At 40.2% G+C, this 18,156-nt stretch overlaps 1 protein-coding gene across 1 annotated transcript in view; it reads right to left on the reverse strand.

Moving 5' to 3' along the window:
• Positions 1 to 16,472, reverse strand: part of prkd1 (protein kinase D1) — a 73,287-nt gene extending 56,815 nt beyond the window's left edge. Inside the window, exon 1 of the mRNA XM_004554658.3 lies at positions 16,367 to 16,472. The gene's annotated coding sequence lies outside the window, so the exon portion shown is untranslated. The remainder of the gene's footprint in view (positions 1 to 16,366) is intronic.
• Between the last annotated feature and the right edge of the window lie 1,684 nt (positions 16,473 to 18,156).

Below are 18,156 nucleotides of genomic sequence, written 5' to 3' on the forward strand. Positions count from 1 at the left end.
ATTCCCAGAAAAACACTCTGATATGGACATGGTCATGCGCTCAGGCGCTGCTGTTAACATGAGCCTCAGTCTATAGAGTGACTCAGAGTGTGTCAAAACAATATCGGCGCACCATTACAGCAGCAGCAGCGGTCAGAATGAATAAAGGTGGGGAGGATTCCCTGCATTCATATCATTTACACCAAATTATCCAGTTTTGATGAGCCACTGCCCTCAGTATCTTCTTCTTGGCCGAGTGTGTTCTTCTTCTACAGCAGTCCATCTTTAGTGTCCCTTGTACCTGAATTACTGTTAACATTCTAGTCATTATTGTTTGACTTCTGCCATCAACAAGATATTTTGCCCACATTAGCATCACTCCTTGAAGCTGACATGCAAGAATTAGCAGTTTCTGTCACCCTAAATGATGAATTTCAAGGACAGCAGTAGGAGAGAGAAGGGTGAGGAGAGGAAACAGAGAGGAAAGAAGTTGAAAATGAGGTACATAAGAGCAAGAACATAATAGAACAAAAAAGTGGAGACGCTTTATCATACTGCCCTGAACCTTCCTTTCGATCAGCACGCTTGCATCATTATGTGTGTGTGGTGTCACCATAGCAGCGGTGTCGCCGTTGTTGTCATGGCAACAGGAATTCAGGGCCGATTCCTTTCCATCTCCTCCAGCTCTCTTTATCCAATTCAGCTCAGTTCAAGACTTCCTGTGCTGAATATGTTGAACTACAGCATCGTGGATGCTGGAGCCTGACTGACTGTTCTCTTAACATCTTGTTGTCCAACAAATATCTCTAAAGCAAAATAAAATTTCTTAAATTAAGAACATGTGATAAAGGTCCTGATGTCACTTCCTCTATAATTTTCGCCATGAGCTTATTTTATTTCCCCAAATTTTTAAGGCATGTATTCTCATTTTTCTAATCTCTTTACTCCAGACCATGCCCTGAATCATTGTTCCAATTTTTAGGACTACTGATGTATTGGAGTTAAAGTACTCCTCACTATCAGATTCTGAAGTAGAAGTTAATGTTTGTATATACTGAAAAATGCTAATTTGACAGTGAATTAAACTTAGCAGAAAAAATATATATTTATGAATGAAAAACTGATTCAATATTTTGGTTTTACATGATATGGGCTCACCACCTGCAGGAGGAATCATAAGGGTTGGGTGCAGTGTTTGGTTGCAGCCATTGAGGGTCAAACTTTGGCAATACGATCCCCAGCAGAGAAGGAAGGAGTCTTAGGTAGTGTGTGAGGTTAAGAGTTGGATTTACCTCAACACACAGCATGGGTTTTAGAACCAGTCTCCTAGAGGAGGGGCTGGACTTTGTTCTAGTCTGAATTTTCCATCAGTGAAAATTCTTGACATTCTTGCTGGCGCCCGTGTAGTAATTGTCAAACCAGTAGGCAGACAACAGAAGTGAAGGTAGCCGTCAAGCTAAATGAGTCTTTGGTGTGGTACTCAACAAAAAGATATTCAACCAAGCAGTGTGCAGCTCTTACAGTAGCCGAATCACAAGCCGAATCAAAATAGTAGGGGTTCAGTGAGGCCATGGAACAAGACTTTCGGTCAATCTTGAAGCTTCCATCTATCCATTCTCTTTTACTTATCAAATTCAGAGTTGGTGGGGGCTGGAGCCTATCGCAGATGCCATAGGGTGAAAGGCAGGGTACACCCTGGACAGGTCGCTAGTCTGTCACAGGGCTAACGCAGAGAGACAGACAACCATTTTCACTCACATTCACACCTATGGGGTATTTAGAATCACCAATTAACCTACGCCCATATGATGAAATCAGAGTACCAAGAGGAAACAGAAAAGCCCAGCAAGATGATAGATTCAAAACTAGGGCCTTCTTTGTGTGAGGCAACAGTGCTAACCACCACAGCAGCGTGTTCCCCTGGTCTCCAAGCAATTCAGGGAAATTATCAGGTTATTCCGAAGGGGAATACAGTTCTCTAATCACACAGTATATAATGTGTGCAGGGTGCTGTTAACTTCAACTCAGGAAGGTCAAAGGGATACTTTGAGGATCTCCTCAGTTCTTCTGTAGCAGAGGCGGAGTCTGGAGATGAGGTGGGTGATTTGCCCATCACTGGAGGTGAGGTCACTGAAATCGTTAACTCCTTGGCAGAGATGGGCAGTAACGCGTTACTTGTAATGCGTTACTGTAATCTGATTACCTTTTTCAGGTAACGAGTAAAGTAAGGGATTACTATTGCAAAAACAGTAATTAGATTACCGTTACTTTCCCGTAGAAACGCTGCGTTACTGCGTTACTAAAACCATGATTTTTTTGCAAGAATGTCTCATGACAGTGACGTAAGCGAGTGCGACATTCGTGACAACAGCTGTGTGCAGATCAACAGTGGATCATATATATCGAGTTAAAACTAATAAAACAAGTTTTAAAAAGGGACTTTTCCATTTGATTACATTTTGTATGATGGATTATGTAGAAAAAGTAGAATTGGGCTGAAAGATCTATCGCTTTATCACCTATTCAGGTTGTAAATCGTGTTTTTAAAAAGTAACTAAGTAACTAAGTAATTAATTACTTTTTAAAATAAGTAATCAGTAAAGTAACGGGATTACTTTTGGGGGGGAGTAATCGGTAATTAGTTACTGATTACTTTTTTCAAGTAACTTGACCAACACTGCTCCTTGGTAGCAGAACCCCTTGGGTGGATAAGGCTCACTCTAAAGAGTTCATAAAGGTCCTGGATGTTTTAGGGTTTTCCTGGTTGATACCCCTTTGTGATATCACATGGAGGTCTGGGGCAGTGCCTCTGTATTGGCAGACTGAGGTCATAGTTCCCATTTTTAAGAAGAGGGACTGGAGGGTGTGCTCTGCCAAACCACACTACTCAGCCTCAAGGTGTATGTCATAGTACTGGAAAGGAGAGTCCATCTCTTAGCTGAACCTTGAACTCAGGAAGAGCAATACAACTTTTATCCTGGCTGTCAAATGCTGATCCAGCTCAGTGTCCTCTCGAGTGTTTGTGGGCGTTTGCCCAACCAATCCGCATGTGTTTTGCGGACATATGACTGCATCTCTCAGGGGATCCTGTGAGAGATACTTCAGGACAATCAGATGTCTTGGTTGTTGTTACAATCCATTCAGTCCCTATACAACCCCATAGCTTGGTCCACATTGGCAGCAGTAACCCTGAATAACCCAACTGCATTCATAACTTTATAAACAAAGGCTGGATGTGTTTGAGGAACAAACACTGCAGTGTGCTACCTGTTCTTTTTCAGCAACTGACATGTTTTTCACAGCCGTTGTAGGTTCAACTGTTTAAACAAAAAAGCAAAAATAAAACCAAACCAAAAAGTTTTATCAATCAATAGGCCAAAATTTGTCACAAATACTGAATGTAGTACTTTAGTAAGTTAGGTTCAGCTATGCCCCATAATAAGCTGGTTACCTATCCAGGATGTACCCCACCTTTTTCCCTATGACAGCAGAAAAAGGGCCCAGGACCCTCATGACTAAATTGGATAAGTGGTTAAAAAACAATAACTCATGGATCCGATCCATGGACTCATGGATAGATCTTTTTTTTAATGGAAACTGTGTCCATCTTGTCTAATCAATATATCAATATATAATGTCTACTTAAAAATAACAGTTATATATTTTAACTGAGGTCAGTTAACCCATCCATTCTCTTCAGGTTATCCTCATCAGGGTTATTGACATAAGCCCATAAGACAAGAGGCAGGGTATATCATAAACAGGTAGCCAGTGTGACCCAGGGATAACACAGACAACCATTCACACTCACAATCACACCTATGGACAATGTAGAATCAACAATTACCTATCCCCACTTGGGAGGACGTCAGAGTATGGGAAGAACATGCACACTCCACAGAGAAAGATCCCAGTCACACGGTGAAGTCAAACTCAGAACTTACTTGCTGTGAGGCAACAGTGCTAACCACCGTGCCTCTGTGCTGTAAAGATTTTATGATTAGGCAGATGGGCTTAAAAAGCCGTACCAGAAAGGGGCAAACCCTTTAGTCCAGCATGTACTTAATTAAATATAGAAATACGTATCTATTTTTATCTCAGCACAAGAAAAAAGCACAAGAATGATCAGTGACATTAATATCAACTGAATCCTGTTAGGTTAGCTAATTCTAAGGACCTGCTGTCACTGAGCCATCACTGATATTATTTAGTTATTTTATTTGTGATGGTGCTGCTAAGGAACACGGGGGTGTTAAAAGAGCCCATGGATGCTGTTACATTTGAACATAAACACAGCAATCCATCCTTATAACATAATGAGGACAAGAGTAGGCTGTCACTATAAAAACAGAACATGAAATAATCTTCAAATGTGCATGCACTTGTTTTACTTGTAGGAACTTGAATCCATATGTGGAACTCGACTTCAAAGTCAACCCAATGCAGAAAACTACATGTGTGGTATTTATAAAAATTAATGTTCCTGCAAAGGTGAGTAAAATCTACAATTAGCTCCTTAACAACACAACAAGACTGCTATCAAAAATGATTTAAAGTCTCAGTCTAAATGCATTACTATTTGTAAATTTTGTAAACAATTTAAAGTTAAAACTTAATAGCAAATAAGTATGAGACATCTAAATAGTCTAACGTGTAATTTGGTTGCTTACGTGCCTATAAATAATATGAATAATATATGTTAATCAGATTATGCACCACTGCATGATTTTCATTTAAAAAACAAAACAAAACAAAAAACAAAATATTTATTTTTTATAAAAGGGCATCAGACCAGACCCATGGCAGTGTGCATATGCACATTATCAGGTTAAACTTTGTCCAACAGCTTTTTAAAAAATTTCTACTTGATAGTGAAAATTAAATTTTACAAAACACAAGAATGATCGGTTACAAATGTGAAAAAAAAATAATTTTTTTAAAATAATGGAAGACAAAATGAGATGAAGAGAAGACGGAAGAATAAAGAGGCATGAATGGATAAATAAAAAGTAAGGAGATGAAAGAGAGCAAGAGCGAGGACAATGACATGGACAGAAAACACACATACATCTGTTCATCTTCTGTCTCATTCAAAGTGTGTGTGTCTCATAATGGCCCTCAGAAGGACACTTCACAGCTGCAATCATCATCAGTTGCCAGGCAACAAGGAGAAACCACTACCGACAGAAACACAGCACACTCGGCTTCATTATTATTGTTACAGAGTGGCAGAGGCGCGTGTGTGTGCGTCCATTGTGTGTGTGTGTGTGCATGTGTGTGTGTCTGTGGTATATGGTAAGAAAACCAATCCTTGGTGAAACCCAAAGTCTTTTCTGGCATGCTATATCATAATGTTCATAGAGCTGTTCATTACATTACCATTGACCACAGTGCATGGTATGTTTTTGAACAAGACTGAAAAAAACGTTCATACCAACATCACTTTTAAACTGTGCAGACTGTGGTGCTATGCTGATGCTAATATAACAACTTCCCACATAGCAAGTAGGTCTGGCCCGAATCTGGTATCAAGCTGGCACTGCTGGCTGACTTCTGGCATGATAAGACGTATGTCATCCAGATATGGGCCAGGCCTGGCATAGATGGCACTGTCTATGTGATGGCATGCCACATCTGGCTCGATTGTGGTTTGGGTTATGTGGCCCAGTCTCATAGAAAACAGGCCTCTGGCATCAAGCTGGCACTTCTGACTGACTGGTGTCATGGCAGAGTGTATGTCAGCCAGATGTGGGCCAGGTCTGGCAATGACGCCACTGTTTATGCGATGGCATGCCATATCTGGCCCGATTATGGTTTGGTTTATGTGGCCCAGGCCCATAGAAAACAGCTCTGGCTGGGATCCGGCATCAAGCTGTCACCTCTGACTGACTAGTGTCATGGCAGGGTGTATGCCCAGATGTGGGCCAGGTCTGGCAATGATGCACTATTTATGTTCCTATTTTAGTTAGAAGACCCAAATGCCATGTTGCAATACTATACTGCTATGGTAGCCTACGTTTCAAATGCAGATTTGACAGGTTTGTGAGTGTACACTTTATCCAAAACCTAGTGACGGTTTACTCATCTTTGCCAGTGGGTGGCTGTAACTCAGGAGGTAGAGCAGGTCACCTACTGATCGGAAGGTTAGTGGTTTGATCCCTGGCTTCTCCAGTCTGCATGTCGTGAGTGTGAATGTATTTAGGAGGCACTCAGTTAAGAGAAAGTGTGTGGTTGGGTGAATGTGGTATGTTGTATAGAGCACTTTGAGTAATCTGGGAGACTCGAAAAATGCTATATAAGAATCAGTCCATTCACTGTCTGAACAGAGTTTCGTCGTGTTACTTTTGCACTATTACGCACGTTGTTATTACATGGCTTAATTAAGGTACACATTAGGCTGACATTTAGGGCCAGAGCTGAAATTGCTCTGGGCCAGCACAGGGCCAGCAGTGTGTCTGCAACTGGCCTTGTGTGGGCCACCTTTCGCAAACCAGATCTGGGCCCCCAAAGGGCCCTCATTCTTTGTGGTATGTGGGCCATGTGTAAGCACATTGTGTGCCAGATCCGGACCATACCAATTTTGCTATGTGGGTTATGTCATCAACAGACTTTCCAATTTAGGAATGTTTCATCTTAGCCGTCACACTCAGGTGTCACATTTCATTTGGTACCTTCCAATATATTGGGATGATATGCCACATTTTTGCAGGTGACAGATTGTCTTTAAATCTGGCTTTTATCTAGTGGAAGTCAACTACTGGTTAATCCGCCTTTTGCTACCAGTGCTTTGGACAGTGAAGAAATTTGCCAGAAACAAAAAGCCACAAACTACACAGATTTTGTATAGTTGAGACTATACAGTATAGCTGATACACATAAAAGCATGGCATTGTTACAATTGTCAAATGTGACTAAAAAGAAATGTGCAAATCCATAGCTGCATCCCTACTGAAATCCAAAGCTGATGAAAAGACTGAAATACCATTTTGGAGTAGTTTGACAATTATTGTGAAAAAAGAAGAAATTATGATAACATAATAAAGCTGAGAAGGTAAGAATGTCCCATATGACTAAAAGAAATGCCTTATACTATTATTATTATCTATTATATTATTATTTATATATCTTGGTGAGACATTTGGGACAGATGTGTTCAAATAAAACACAATTTTCATCTACATGTTCAATGCCAGAATGATGAACTGTATATATTGCGTGTTTTTGCTTGTATCTTGTAAGAGGAAGGGTGTTTGTATCAAGGAATGTGAAAAAAATATATTAATGTAGCTCTGATCAACCTTCAGAGTCTAGAACATGTAGAATAGCATTCTTCTTACTCGCTGAATAGAGCAAAATGTAGTTGCTAGTTTAGTTTTGGTGATTTATATCATCAAACCAAGCAGCAACAACCGGGACAGAACATTAAAGCCGATGCAGAAGTGACAAAAAACAAATCCACTTCTTTTTGTTAATTACACACTTTTCAGCCAAGAAATAAAATGCTGGCAGCTTTGATCACTATAGCTATAACTCCAAATCCAAACCAGTTAGGATGCTGTATAACGTCGAACGTCTATTCAAGAAAACCGGACTTACTGTACATAAAGAAATGCACAATGATCATGTTTTGTTCTATAAGGACTGCATTGCCTCAGCCAAATCTGCTTACTACTCTGGTTTAATTAGTTCTAATGAAGGTAACTCCAGGTCCCTCTATTCATTGTTCAGTAACATTACAAAACCTCCAGACACATTCCCCTCCCAGATGTATTCTGTTGATTTTTGCAATTCTCTTATCTCTTTTTTCACTTGTAAAATCTCAGACATTCACCGTCAACTTAACTCTTTAGGAGCTCCTGACTCTGAAGTAGACTTCCTGGTTCCCCCACTGTCTTCCTGTCAGCTATTTTCAAGCTTTACTCTTCCCTCCATAACTGATGTATCTAATCTCATTAAAAAATCTAAGCCATCCACCTGTCAACTTGACCCTCTCCCTACTGTGTTAGTTAAAGCCTGTCTTCCCTCTTTAGCACTTCTCATAACCAATATTATTCATTCCTCCCTGAACACTGGGATTGTTCCTGAAGCACTGAAAAAGGCTTCTGTTATTCCAACTCTCAAAAAGCCTGGTGCAGACCCCAATAACTTTGATAATCATCGCCCTATATCAAATCTCCCCTTTATTTCAAAAATTCTTGAAAAAGTTGTCGCCGCCCAGCTTCATTCACATCTCAATGACCATAATCTCTATGAACAATTTCAATCTGGTTTCCGCCCCAATCATAGCACAGAAACTGCTCTGTTAAGGATTACCAATGACCTTCTGATGGCAGCTGATTCTGGTCTCCTATCCATTCTCATCCTTCTTGATCTTAGTGCGGCGTTTGATACCATTTCCCACAATATTCTCCTGAACCGGTTAGCTTCCATTGGTATTAGTCATACCCCACTTACCTGGTTTACCTCCTTTCTCTCAGACCGCACTCAGTTTATCCAACTTAAATCCCATTCTTCAGCTCTCTATCCTGTTTCTGCTGGTGTGCCCCAGGGTTCAGTATTGGGGCCTCTTTTATTCATTATTTATATGCTTCCTCTTGGTTATATATTCCGAAAATATAATATAAATTTTCACTGTTATGCCGATGACACCCAGCTCTACCTTTCTTCTAAACCCAATTCATCCCTCCCACCTACCTCCCTCTCAGACTGTCTTATTGAGATTAGATCCTGGTTCTCCTCCAATTTCCTCAAACTTAACAGTAATAAAACTGAAGTTTTACTTGTTGGTACACCATCTATCTTAACCAAATCCCACAGCTTTTCCATTAACGTTGAAAATTCTCCCACCCTTCCCTCCCCTCAGGTTAAGAGTTTGGGTGTCATACTTGATAATACTCTTTCATTCCAGTCTCACATTAATTACATAACACGGTCTGCTTACTTCCATTTACGTAATATTCACCGACTCCGTCCCTTCCTTACTCCCCATGCTGCTGCCATCCTTGTCCATAGTCTTATTACATCCCGTATTGATTACTGTAATTCCCTCCTATTTGGTCTCCCTAAAAAGGTCCCTTCATAAACTCCAACTTCTTCAAAATTCTGCAGCTCGGGTCATAACTTGCACTCCGTTAAGTGCTCATATTACCCCAGTTCTTCAGCAGCTTCACTGGTTGCCCATAGAAGCCAGGATAAATTTTAAAATCTTACTTCTTGCATACAAGTGTATCCATAAATCTGCTCCTTCATATTTGTGTGACCTGCTCCATATCACCACTGTTTCCCGCACTCTCAGATCATCATCTGCTATTCATCTTACTGTTCCGTCCTCACACCTTATCACTATGGGGAACAGAGCTTTCAGTCGCTCTGCTCCTCGGCTCTGGAACTCTCTTCCTCCTGCACTAAGAAATATTGACTCCCTCTCCGTATTTAAGACACAGCTCAAAACACATCTGTTTAAACTGGCTTATTCGCTTTAATGCTGATTTTATCTGTTGTCACGCTCTGTTTTGTAATTTTAACTTATTTTATGTATTTTATGACTATTGTTCCTTTTATTAATTGTGTTTTTTGTAAGGTGACCTTGGGTTTCTGAAAGGCGCCCTCAAATAAAATGTATTATTATTGTTATTATTATTATTATAAAATCCCACATAGCAAAATTGGCATGGCCCAGACCTGGCCCACACAATATGCTTACACATGGCCCACATACCGCAAATAATGAGGGCCCTTTGGTGGCCCAGATCTGGTTTACCAGAGGTGGCCTACACATGGGCCAGCACAAGGCCAGTTGCAGACACACTGGTGGTCCTGTGCCGGCCCATGTGTGGACTACCTCTGGCAGACCCTGATTTGGGCCACCAAAGGGCCGTCATTCTTTGCGGTATGTGGGCCATGTGTAAGTTGTGTGCAGCCACGGGCCAGTTGCAGACACACTGCTGGCCCTGTGCTGGCCCAGATGTCAGCCTAATGTGTACCTTAATCAAGCCATGTAATAACAATGTCCCGGAACATAACAGTGCAAAAGTAACATGACAAAACACTGTTCAGACAGTGAATGGACTGATTCTTTTATAGCGCTTTTCTGCTCTCTTGGATTACTCAACGTGCTCTATACAACATGCTACATTCACCCAATCTCTCTAAACTGAGTGCTTCCTAACTACATTCATACACATGCAGACTGGAGGAGCCAGGGATCAAACCACTAACCTTCCGATCAGTAGGTGACCTGCTCTACCTCCTGAGTTACAGCCACCCACTGGCAGAGATGGGTAAACCGTCACTAGGTTTTGGATAAAGTGTACACTCACAAACCTGTCAAATCTGCATTTGAAACGTTGGCTACCATAGCTGTATAGTATTGCAACATGGCATTTGGGTCTTCTAACCCGATCCTAGTTCTAGCAACATTCTCTTTCCCTTTCTGAACTCATCTGAATAAGCGCTTGCAGACAAATCAGATCTTCACTGTCAATTATTACGGAATTTTTACTATTTAACATAGCCAGAACATATAATGTAATGTAATTGTAAGGCATAAGTACATTCTAAGACACCTGGAAGGTAACATCTACTACACTCCAAAACTATGGCAAAATGCAACCTAACTTTTCTTACACATCTTAAGCATCTTAAACATTTTGTTAGTCAGTTGAAATAAACTGAGTGCTTAAAAACACGCATTCAACAAGCTTAAAAATAGAGAAAAGCAATCGTTTGACCTGAGTCACCACAAATATTATTTACTCTAACATCAACCTAAGACATAAAAAGACCATTATTGTATTCCCACTTTAACATTATTCCTGGTAAATACTGAATTGATAAAGTGACTCTGCTGCTGAAATGATGAAATGCACTATAGAAATAAAACACAAAATTCAACTGGTTCCTCTATCACAAGTCATATTTTTATCACAACAGAATGTCATTGTGCATGGCATATTACTCTCATATTATGGACGTTTATTACTAATGATCAGAGTGTTGGGGTCTCACTGGTGAAAGTAAGTCTATTACTGTTACATTACTTCCACAGTACTCCATAAAATGACCTGCAACCCATTGTCACATAATTAATAATGAGGACATATTTATGATCTTTCTTTTAGTTTTTGTTATCTATGAACACAAAACTGACAACAAAATGCACAGTTAAAAATCATCCCACAGTGATTCTACTGGTAGAAATGGAGGCTACAATGCTGCAAGCCTGACTGCTCATCACTGTGTTTATTACTCGAATTTGCCTTAGTTCCTGGCTGCTGGGGCCAGCATACATTTAGCTATAACATCCCTGTAGGTTTTTCACTAGCTTTTTGTTAGCATGCTATCTGCGCAGATGTTTGCAAAGAATTGTGTTAGGAACACAATGCAATTGTTTTTGTCCTAGAGGCAGTTTGCACTTTACCATTGCATTCTTGTTCTTTTGTGCAATAAAAATAAAAGTACTGTCTGTATCTCTACTCCCCAAAAACTGTAGCTCAGCTCATACAACCCAGTGCACAGGAAGAAAAAACTTTGTAACTTTCTGTCAACAGTTACAATTTTTTTGTCAACAGTTACAATTAACTGTAATGTAATTACTTAACTTCGTGCTGCATTACTGAAAAAATGTGATGTGATTACAATACACGACACTTTGGAATGCACTACACGCACAACAGCTAAGGGGCCACTGGTATATACTACCCAGTCCCATTTATAAAATTAAAATTAAGATAAAATAATAGACATTAATTGCAATTATATTGACACTGAAGGGCTTGATGTTTTACATTGTAGCTTTTGGAGTGGACGTTGGTTTGATTAGGTGTTGGAGAAAGAGAAAAAGTAATTTGCAACAACATTATTGTTATTTGTGGAAATAAGAGAATAAAAACACGCCTGCATTCATAAACTCCTCTGAGATTTCTCTCTGCTTGCCTATGTGAGAAATAGGACATCTATCACATTCATAAGGACATCGACACTGTCTGTGTGTGTGTCAGCGTGGTTTAATTATGAGTGCTCGGTAACAGCTTTGCAGTTCAATTCAGTTCATAAAGCAAAAGCCAGAAAAACAGAAAAACCCCTGCAGAGCGAGTGAACAAAGGCAGAATTAATCATGTTTCCAATGAGAAACAAGCCTCAGAGTGAGTCACCAACTGACTAACACTCCTTTCCAGACTCACATACTGTAGGCTTTACACATAGAGCGAAAAACTGCTAAACACACTGCATGCCATCAGAGAAATGTTGTGTGTTCATGTGTTAGTCTGTTCAGCAGCAAAGGCTTGCTGCTGCACCTCAAATCTCCTGCTGCATGTAACAAATAAAAAACACTGTATCAAAAGTCTAAAAATGCAGCCATGTTTGCGAGGATGGATACATTCGAATGCCTTATTTGAGCATCTGATACATTGTCAATACAGTTATTTTAAAACAAACAATTCATGAAACTGTTTGTCAACAATAAATCTTTTTTAACAGCAATTAACTTAAACAAATTACCCTCGGTGATATACTAAATTCTTTTGTGCCAAATTTTGTTTCATCTGCTGGTGAAAGAATCGAATGGAAACCACCATCCTTATTATTGTTGACGTATATAACAAAGCTTAATATAAGCTTTGTCACAACTAGTCAGCATTCCTGAGGTAAAGTTGCTGTACTGGAAACAAACCTGTATAGTGTATAAAAACTGATTTGTAAAGGTGTGGAAAGTGACATAGCAACAGTATTCCCCTTTCTACTATTCTAAGCCTATGTGTTAGTTCAGTATTAAGCTCTGCAATCATCTGCCCACTTCCCTAGGTGTTCAGCTTCTTTACATCACTACCGCTCTCCCACACTGTCAAACTCAACACTGGCATCGTTGTTCCAGTCCAATCATCTTCTTCCTCAACTGAGCCAATCAGACTCACTTCTGTGTGGTTTAAATCACAAACCACTTCTGTCATTCTGCCTTTCATACATGCAGTGGTGTTTATGATGTTTCTTTTGTCATGCTATCACATTTTTAATCATGTCCCCCTCTTAGTGACATCCTCGAACCTATTCCTGATCAAGATCAGCCAGAGCCATTTGAATCCTCATCTGTGTGAAATTCTAGTAGAGGGAGCTCCTGTATTGTGTCCCATCAGAAGTACTCTTCTCTGCATCTTCTTGCCCGATCATAGTGCATGAGAAAATATGAGAGCTTGCTGTTGCATTAGACATGACTCAGTCTGGACTGCAAGTCAGTCCACCTCCTCAACAAACCCCCATTCCTGCTGTTTCTGCTCCTTCTAAAACAATTACGTGCAAGCAAAATAGAACCAGGAAGTCTGCTGCATCACCTCCCCTTCCACAGGAAAAGCATAAAATTCCGTGAAGCTCGGATCCTTGGCCATCTACCAGCAACATGGATGTGACGCAGTTATGCCTTTTCTAAATGCCGTCGACTTTCACCTTCAAGTGATGGAGAACCCAAACTGCGTACACTCACCTTTGATCTCTTCCACTCAGCCAGTTTTGCTCCTTGGGCTCAGTGGCATCCTTCTGGAATTCAAAATGTTACTTTGCTGTTATTTTAATGTTCAGGTGTAAAAGACGTCATTTTCAACCTAGTCTTTGAAACTCTCTGATGGATTGTGTTGAATAAAGTTAAGCTTCCAGCTGTGTGTCACCTCTTGGATGATTTCTTCTCATTGATCCTCAGTTCAAGAATTCCAGCTTCTATTCTCAAATTAAAATCCCCATTTCATCATTTAGAGATTGCCTTTTCAATATTCAGTCTTTTGGTATTTGCTTGATTCAGTCTCATTAGGTAAGGGTTGTGGCTCAGATTTAAGGTTCTGGTCTATGCTGCTGAATAACTGGTACAGAGTAAGTTTTTTTATGATGACATAGTATTTTTTTCTGACTCTCTCAAGCCCTTCACAGTTGCACCATCATCTATAAGTTTTGAAGGTATTCTCAAAGGGTAAAACTGAGTTCTCAGTTTCAAAAAGTTATTTTACAAAAAGTGCAAAAACAGTGAGGTGAAACACCTGCATATGAACATTACTTTTATTTTAACATCCAGGACGGAAACAATTGCATTATGCTGCTAACATAACTTTGGCTCTTTGCAAGCATAAACAACGTGCTACTGTATTATTAAACTAGCCAAGAGCTATGTTGAAGCTGAGTGAAAGCCAACTCAGCAGCCAGACCCTGAACTTCTACAGGAAAAAAAGAAAGAACAAGAAGTGATGAGCAGTCAGACTGCTGCCTCCATTTCTACCTGTTCTTGTTTCTAATATAGAATCACCATGGCGATTGTTTTAAAGTATCTTTGTGCTGGTTTTCATGTTTGCTTTGTTCTGTTGGTTTTGTTTTCATACCTAAATACTAAGAGAAAAATCATGTATGTGTGTCCTTGTTAGGATAGAGATTTGTGCTGATATGTGGTACTGTAGACTGTGTTTAATTGTAATTATGAGACAATGTGTTTTAGTTCATTTCAATGTAACCAGTAGTGTAAAAACTTTCTCCTGGAATTAATTAATATTTTGAATTACTTTTTAAGAAAACTGTTCTGTGTCAACACGTTTTCATCCCAACACGTAACATGCAGACACTATGTGACAAATCATCAGCATGTTGCGCATTCTGAGGCATGAGAGCAGGTTGGAATAAATCTATAAATTTAAGATTATGGTTAGGGTTGCAATAGAAAGCTGGCAAGAGAATAAAAAGGAAGCAAATAGAAAGCCACGAAGCAGCTTTCTATTCACTTCAATTAGGAATCTGGAGCGTTTAATAAGGACACGGAGGGGTAGCTTTCGCGTTACTATGACACGCCTTGGACCGCGACAAATCGTCGGTATGTTACGCGTTGGGAATGTGAATGCTCTGTCTGTGTAATGTGCAACACATTACTTTGTTGAATGATGAGCCCAACACTGATCACAACAAAGATGAGAAATACCTCCAACATGCACAAACATTTGACTACACAGCACGCAATTAATCTGCATGACTGTAATGCCTTTGAGATGCTGCTTAGCGATGGTGGTGAGTCTAAAAGCCAAAGAGAACCTAATGAGAATCAGTAAAAGAATTAAATCAATAAGTGATATCCGTAACGGAATCGGAATTGGTAAATTCTTATTAATGCCCTTCCCTGCTCATCTCACTCACTTTTTAATCCTTTTTCTTGATACAGGATTGATGAGTAAATGTTTCCCTTGGTCTACCCTTGGGCATGACTCTCTCTGCCTTCTACACCTGTTCTGAATTTCCTTATCATCCAGGAAGGACAACAGATTGTTACACCACCCACAGTCTCACTCTGTGGATGTGATTTCTGACTTACCTGTATTCCCAGTGAGTTCCACTCAAGCCTCCAACCCCACTGACCTGCCTTCCCACTCTCCACCACCACTTGTCTCTTCTTGCTGGATACTTGCCTGTAACGTATAACCTCCTCTATGATTCATGTCCGGATAATCCACAAGTAAGGCAATTCCATTGCTTCACAAGATTCTTCCGATATTAAGATTGGCCAGAAATAACACTCTCTTTCCTCTTGTACAGATTATCCACTTGTTTTCTGATAACCAGTATCCCTTTCTGAACTACTCTCCAGTTCCCAGAACTATCCAACAACTTGTTCAATAATCCTTTTAAATCTGACACATGTGAGATAAATCTCTCTTTGGAGTCTGACCTGTAGTTCTGAAAGCTGGCACCACTGTGCCAAGAATAGCAATGCATTTTATTTAAGAAATGGATGTCTTCCCACTATTGATGGCTGACTACTCATTATTGATGACTTCCTAATTTGCAAAGTAATCCAGTGGCTGGTTTGTACCCAGTTGCGGGTCAATTTGATTAATATATGTCTGACACCCCCAATTAAAAAATAAACTAAAACAAACAATAACCTACAACATTAACCTTCAAATGTTTTTGTTTGTTTGTTTTATTGAAGGAAGAAAACCAAACCAGAAAGTGTTTAAAAATTCAAGAAAAAAATTATGATCTGTAGATCATATTCATTTTAAATACTGTAGTGCAGTGTCCACTTCCCTTTTTTAAAAAAAAAAACTAAAATATATACTGGGTCAGAGAGGACTGTGACATCATCTGTGAGGTCACGAAACCCCCAAATAAGAAACCCACTGAAAAATCCAAACTCCTTATTGCACTTCCTTTGGTCCTCAACAAAACACTTGGCAAGTTTAAAGTAGATCAGAGAGACGAAAAGCGTGAAATGAAATTATCTGTGTTTATGGTCTATATTTAATGAATTTTAAACCCGTGAAAGATTTATGTCACCAATGTAACTTCTTTACATTATGATTACTCTGTCAGGACTTAGAGGATTTTAGAACTTGATTTTAGAACTTGGTTTAAACTCTTTAGTTACCTTTTGGTCCACGATGGAGCACGCCACCTCCCGGACCTGACTGAGGCTGAACTCCGCGGCATCCAGCAGCACGGGCTCCCGGCTCAGACCGATCTGGATGTGGAAGGAGATCACACCACCACCTCCTCCTCCTCCTCCTCCTACACCACCACCACCCCCTCCCCCGGCGCCGGTGTTGGTGTTGTTTGTGCCCCCTGAGAACGGGAGAGGGCTGGGCGCACGGATCAGCGGAGGCGCACTCATATGAGCCTTTTCACCACCGGTTTCTAACTCTGCCAAGAAACAATTAGGAGTCACGACGACGTGAAACGACCGCACGGGTGAATGAATAGGGAAATTAGCGACACGTCCAGGTGGAGCAGCCAGAGCAGGGATTTACACCGTGGAGAGGTGCGAGAGGCTCGGACGCACGGAACTCCCCAAAGCGTCAGAAAAGTGCAAGAGGATAAAAAGAGTTTCCGACAAAAAAGACGACTGATTAACTAAAATAAAACTAACTGAAAAAAGAAAGGGAGCCGCGAGAAGACAAACAGCGCGGGTGTGAACACAGAGGCAATTAGAAGAGCCATAATGACTACATGACTGGACCAGAGAGCAGCGTGGAAACCGGTGATGCGGGTGACAGAGCCATGGACGTCAACAGTGGCTGGAGAGGAGGAGGAGGGGAGTAAAGGAAAGGAGAGGAGAGAGGGAAATGTCCTGGACTGAGGGATGGTGGATGAATGATGGATGAATGGAGAGGTTTAGAATTCAGAAGCTGATGAGACTGTGCGTAATGTTCACTTATGTAAATCCAGATATTTGCAGATTTTCAAAATCCCAAATTCTGTCTCTACTCCGTCTATCCTCTCTTCATCTACTGTCCCAGTAATTATTACTGTATTCAACTACTAATTTCTTAACAATATATGCAGTTATGGTTGAGAAATTGATTTTTGGATATACTAATCTAAAACTAGTGAAATATTACCTCTTGAGTTTGTCTTTTGCTGACAAGGCATTTGTTACCCTAATATGGATGTATGGGGTGGGGGGTGGGGGGTTAGGGTGACTTTAGTAAAGTGCAGAGGAGGCAAAACACAGGTTGAAACTCTCCTCACTGGTTTGATTCGGGTAAGTGTCGGGCAGTCAGGTTACTGTCTGGGCTTGCCATTTTGCCATAGACCCATTAATTCCCAGTAATGTTGAGATGGCTTTTTACGATTAGATTAATTATGTAGGATGTTTAATGTGGTTGCAAACGTGGGTCAAGCAGTTAACTCAGGAGCAGATTCTTTTTTTTAAAGGTAATTTTGCTTTCTTCTTGTATGCAGCCTCTTTTTTGGTTTGCAGTGCAGAAAAGCATAGACTGTACCAGAAATGGAATTTGTAATAAAGTTAATCTGTTTTCATGTAACATAATTTTGTCTGTGATTTTCTTTAATCAAGACAGAGATTATTGCCACTGGAAACAATTTAATTTTGTCCACCTAAATCTAATGGATTGCAGTCTCCGCAGACAGAAGGGAATAAATAGAATACAATTAAAAAATAGACTTGGTGAAGAACAAAGTAAGGATGCATTCATTTTCTTTGTATTATCGTGGGGTCTTTACCTTACAATATAAAGTGTGATGGTTAGTGTGATTTCATGCTATATAAATAAGACTGAATTTAAATGACTAAAAGCCCTGTGACGGACTGGCGACCTGTCCAGGGTGTACCCTTCTCTCGCCTTAAGACAACCCCCCCCCCCCCCCCCCCCCCCAAAAAAAAAAAAAAAGGATAAGTGGAAGAGAATGGGATAATGG

The sequence above is a fragment of the Maylandia zebra genome, linkage group LG19 (assembly GCF_041146795.1).
Source record: "Maylandia zebra isolate NMK-2024a linkage group LG19, Mzebra_GT3a, whole genome shotgun sequence".
Taxonomy (NCBI): Eukaryota; Metazoa; Chordata; class Actinopteri; order Cichliformes; family Cichlidae; genus Maylandia; species Maylandia zebra.